The sequence below is a fragment of the Musca domestica genome, unplaced genomic scaffold (genome assembly GCF_030504385.1).
Source record: "Musca domestica strain aabys unplaced genomic scaffold, Musca_domestica.polishedcontigs.V.1.1 6, whole genome shotgun sequence".
Classification (NCBI taxonomy): domain Eukaryota; kingdom Metazoa; phylum Arthropoda; class Insecta; order Diptera; family Muscidae; genus Musca; species Musca domestica.
Genome location: NW_026712363.1, coordinates 12,315,614 through 12,321,613, shown reverse-complemented (window position 1 = coordinate 12,321,613; position 6,000 = coordinate 12,315,614).

The window sequence follows — 6,000 nt, the reverse complement described above, 5'->3', positions numbered from 1 at the left end:
AATTTTTTAAATTCCACTTGGAACTGGAGATATAGCATCACAATCAGAGGTACCTCCAAAAAAATTTAGATTTTATATGCACATATCTATTGATCGATTACAGATACAGTCTCCGAATTTGGAATGTGTAATCAAAAATAAATTTGTAAAATTATATTGAAATCGATTCAGAATTGGGCATAGCTCCCACATTGCAAGTATTTGATGCACCAAACACGCTATGTATCCCTAATTTCAATAAAATTTGGTATGTATAACGGATCAGATTTGGATATAGCTCCCATATATTTTTTTTTCTGACCGATTTCGTTTATTTGATGCACCAAACACGATATATATGTCCTATTTTAATGAAATTTGGAATGAGTGACAGGATTTGATCATGATCAGATTTGAATATATATTTTCGACCGATTTCGTTTATTTGATACCCCAAAAAATGTATGTTCGATTCCAATGTAATTTGTGATGAGTGACGGAATTTGGTACAAAAATAAATTTGTCACATTATATTGAAACCGGTTCAGATTGGAATATGATTTTATTAAGAAGCATTGACCCACAACGCTTTCGCAATCGTATTAGGCTAACATTAAAAAACTATACATCGAATTCTCTAATTGCAACGGAAATTCCACTCAACTTCAGAAGATTGCAGTTTCCTGCACGCTTGCTATGAAATTAATAAATTCGAAGGACAAACCTTTCGTGTATGTGGACTAAATTTGGAATGTTTCTGCTTTTCTCATGGTCATCTGTTCCTGTCATGTTCACACGTTGGTGGACCGAGCTATTTGTTGGCTTACGCATTAAAGTATTACAATAATTACTTTTTTCTTTAAATTTGTTTTATTTTTTAAATCAACAAATATTCGTATATAAAATGTTGAGTGTATATAAAATCAAAGGGTACCGAAGCGCACCGGGTTCAGCTATTGACAATATAGCCATACACGTACGTGCATGCATTAACGTCAAAATATTACAATGAATCATTAATGGAGTCCGAAATAACTGCCGAAAGAAACTCTACATAGGACTATCAGAAAATTTCGTATCAACAGTGAGAAATCAGAGTCCATAAAAATACGCCTAAATAGGTCAGACAGTATTGAAACAAACAGAACAATTTCACTACCCAGCCAATCGCAATATGCGAAAACAAAAAGTGCGATTGAAATCTAAACTTTTGAGATATCTTTATTATGTGTTTTATACACAGCTAAGTAGTCTTAACTTTAACGAAATTATCAGTTTTTAAATCGGCACAATAACGGCTCTTATGTTGAAAGTATGTTTTGGACTGCAATAAAAAGGAATAATTTAAAATACTTAGTAATCTTAAAAAGTCGTTTGGACCATGGTACAATGAAGACAAGGTAGGCTAACTTTGAAAAAATTGCAAGTACAGAGGTCTACCTGTTTGCCTTGTAATGTCGGAATTACTATCAAAACAATAAAAAAGCAAACAACTTGTTGCATTGATTTCGCGACAAAAACTGTAGATTTTGTCGATGCATATGTTGCAATAAGCAATTTGAAAACACCCGAATTTGAATATTTTCTGAACAATTCTTTTATTATTGAAAATAATACACACACATAAACAAATGACATATTAAGCCAGAAAAATAAAAAAATTAAAATCATATGGTAGTTCTGCTCTACCTTGAATTCATTGTACCATGGTTTGGACCTTTATTAAAAAGGCCCTGTCTGCAAAACCAATTGTAAACACAATTATTGTTGCATCACACTGTGGTTACTGCCAGTTGTTAAAAATAAAACGAGTAAAAGTCTGTTTACACACCATGTTAGAGTCAAATTTAATATTCCATTTTTTTCTTTTTCCTCTAGAAAGTTTAAACTATAAAAATAGTAATATTGTACAGTTTAACATATTTATGGTACAAATATTAGCTCTACATTGTAGAGACTCAGGGAACAAGTGTCGACAAGGCTCTCCGGATGGAGTCAGTCGTCAGGCCTACGAAATTTCGAAATTCAAAAACGAAATTTGAAACAGTTTCAGTGAATAATGTCGCTAAAAACATTAAAATATCGAATATCGGAAGCTACCGTTATATGGGCGATACACGAAAACGTGAACCTGCGTACGATTTTTTTTGTCATAGGCTGTAGTACCGGTTTCGAACTTTAAATACGAAATTTGTTGCAATTCCGATGAATAATGTTACAAAAATCATGAAAATACCGACTATCGCGAGGTAGCGTCATATGGGGCCTATATACCTATAGGTTGTAGTACCAATTAAGATCTTCTAATACCAAATTTGAAACGATTCCGGTAAATAATGTTGCTGAAATCATCAAAATACCGACTATCGGGAGGTACCGTTATATGGAGGCTATACGAAGACGTGGACCCGCATACAAAAATGTTTGTCATTACGAACTTCAAATACGAAATTTAAATTATTTCGGTAAATAATGTCGCTAAAATCATGAAAATACCGAATATCGGGAGGTACCATTATATGGGGGCTATACGAAAATGTGGACCGTGTTAACCTTCTATCTAAATTCGTTCGAAAGACAGCGTGATTACAACTAGAATTTTGCGCTGATCCTGAATATATGTACATTGTAGGGTGTGTTATGAATATTTCGAGGAGTTACAAACGGAATGACAAAGTTAATATACCCTCCATAGAATGGTGGAGGGTATAAAAATTACTTATGAAGGAACACGTCTTCGTACAGCTCCCATATAAGGGGTTTTATTTAAGAGGTATTTTTCTACGCAAATTTTTTTGCTGTTTAGGAATTCTATCAAAATATCTAAATATCAGCCAAGGTTTACGACTTTTTTGACGCATGTATGATACGTCTAAAAAGTATGTCATATACGTTATAGTTTCTGACAGGTCATCGATCATTTAGACCTTTAAAATTTATTTTTAGTATAGAAATAAAGCGTTTCCTCCTAGATTAAAAATTCTGGAGAGCGTCGAAATGTGTGCTATAAAAATGCTATAGATAATTGTGAAAAAGTAACTTTGCATAGGACTCCAACATCATGTGTAATCAAGCCTTTATGGAGCTGCATAAAATTTCTAAACCTAAATGCTAAAACCTCGTATTTAAGTCGTAAAACGACTTAAAATGTTATGCTGATTGAGAAAATGTATACTCTATAAGGTCAAAATTATGCAACCTTTGAACAGATAAAGCTTTTTTCATATTTTTTTTTTTCATTGTTGGACTGCATAGTGGTCGCTGCCATTGGCCAAAATTCAAAAAATGAAAATCAGATATTTATTGTCAAATGTGTACACATGAACTCTTAAGAGGTTAAGCTTTTTAGAAAACATAATAATCTTGCCTTCATTCTAACGGGACACTTCGAAAATAGCATCAAAAAAGAGAAAATGTAGTTAGTTGCTTTTTTCAGTGGGATCAGTGAAAAAGTGGAGTAAAAATAGATCTGTGTTACAAAGTACATTTTAAAATGACAAATCTTGGCATTATTATTGAAAAGCAAGGTATTGACTTATTTTTAGTGCAGTAATTTGTGTGTTTGGTAGTTGTGTATAATATAGACGATGTGAGTGTTCTGAGTGGCCTTTAAAATTAATTTTGAAAATGAAATTGGATTTCAGTTAAAGTTTTAATTGTTTTCCCCCCTGAATCCTCCAATGTGATTTTTTTTACGCCATTAGTAATGGTCCTAAGATTCTAGAAGTGCTAATTTAACTTTCAGATTTTGTCAAATTTGTGTGTTATGCCCAATATACTGAAGTGACTTCGCTCCAATTTTGTCAGTTCTATGGTGCTAGTGTTTTTGTTGTTTGGGATTGATAAGGATATAATTGAGGGATGTTTAATAATGTTGCCTGCATTATCCTGCATTTAAGGCCTCTGCACTGGAAACGGCTAAAGAGTTAACAAATAGAAACGGCTAAAGAGTTAAAAAATAGATATCCATGGCACTATCTTCCACCCGCAGCTAATAAAATTTTAATACATGCACCCGACATTATAAATTTGTCATTGTATCGATTGGAGAATTATAGGAGGTGGCCGTGGAGTCTAGAAACAAAGATATAAACAAGTTTCGACTAAATCATACCCTAAAAAATTCTCGTGTTTCAACAAACACAGACCTTATTAACCGCCTTCTTCTGAGCTCCGACCCTTTTATAACGGGACAGCGAACGTTAACAATCATTAAAAAATCTATATTATTAAAATCTGCATTTGATTTACTTGAATAACACTGAAATTTATAAATATCCATTGGTAACTTTGATTTAATTATATATAGAATTGTTTATTTTGTTTTGGATTGGTTTGTATAAAAAATACCTCTATTTTTGGAGGTACCTTTACAGGGGGACTCTACCTGAAGGCGGGCCGTTCTAAATAATTTTCAGTAAGACTATTTTTTAGCTCTTTAGAACGTAAAATGCAAAATAACAGAAAAATTTAGTGTAGAAATGTGACAAAATTGGGCAAATAACCCTTATTTGGGAGGTACGTTGTAAGGCGACCATGCCAAAACATGCATCGACCATATCCATTTTATCACATTTTTTATTTTTATCCCATCAAGGTACCATAACCCAAGAATCATATTGATATCTGCACTGAAAGTATTTTTGGCCGCTGTTCCCATACGACCCCGACCACTGTGGACTGGTAACACCTTAAACAGATGCTTTAACAATTGACTTGTGTGCACTCTCTTACGTTTTACTAGGTTTTCGGATACGGGAACTGTTTTCTAGCAAAAACAAGTAAAAAAACTGTAAGTTCGGCCGGGCCGAACTTTTAATACCCTCCACCATTTGTTACAAATTTGACAAATTTCCAAAAAAAAAAAAATAAACTCCGTTAAAAATTCTGTTAAAATCTTAAAATACCGAATGCCTATACGACGACGTGGACCTGCATAGGCAACTTTTGTCATAAGTTATTACAATATTTTAACGCGAAACTTGAAGAAAAATCTGTTTATAATGTAGCTAAAATCATCAAAACACCGAATATAGGGGGTATCGTTATATGGGGGCTATACGGAGACGTGGACCTGCACAGACAATTTTCTGGCATGGGTTGAAGTATCCATTTCTAACTTCACATGCGAAATTTGAAACAATCCCGGTAAGTAATGTCGCTAAAATCATCAAAATACCGAATATAGGGAGGTACCGTTATATGGGGGCTATACGAAGACGTGGACCTGCACAGACATTTGTCTGTCTTAGGGTGTAGTATCCATTTCGAACTTCAAATACCAAATTTGAAACAATTCCGGTGAATAATGTCGCTAAAATCATCAAAATACCGAATATCGGTGGGTACGGTATATGGGGGCTATACGAAGACGTGGACCTACATGGCCCATTTTCTGTTTTATGCTGCAGTATCTATTACGAACTTCAAATACAAAATTTGGAACGATTCTGTTAAATAATGTCCCTAAAATCATCAAAATACCGAATATCGGGAGGTACCGTTATATGGCGACTATATGATAACTTAGACCTACATGGCCCATTGACGAACTTAACCTGCCTACTGGCAAAATAAACATGTGTGCAAAATTTTAGCCTTCTATCTCAATTTGTTCGAAAGATAGCGTGATTACAACAGACAGACATACAGCGTGATTACAACAGACAGTCAGACAGACGGACATGGCTAAATCGTCTTAGAATTTTACGCTAATCAAGAATATATATACTTTGTTGGGTCTGACATGAGTATTTCGAGGAGTTACAAACGGAAAGACAAAATTAATTTACCCTCCATAGTATGGTGGAGGGTATAAAAAAGTTAAATCAGTACGATATAGTACTATATTGTCGATTGTGGAACACAACTAATATAAGACGACTTTACGGGGTTTCTACATTTTCCTATCAAATATATAACGACTGTAATTTTATGTGGATATTAAATCACCTTACCCAAATAAATCAACATAAGTCCTCCAACATATAACCAATTTAACAAATATTAAACAGACATGTC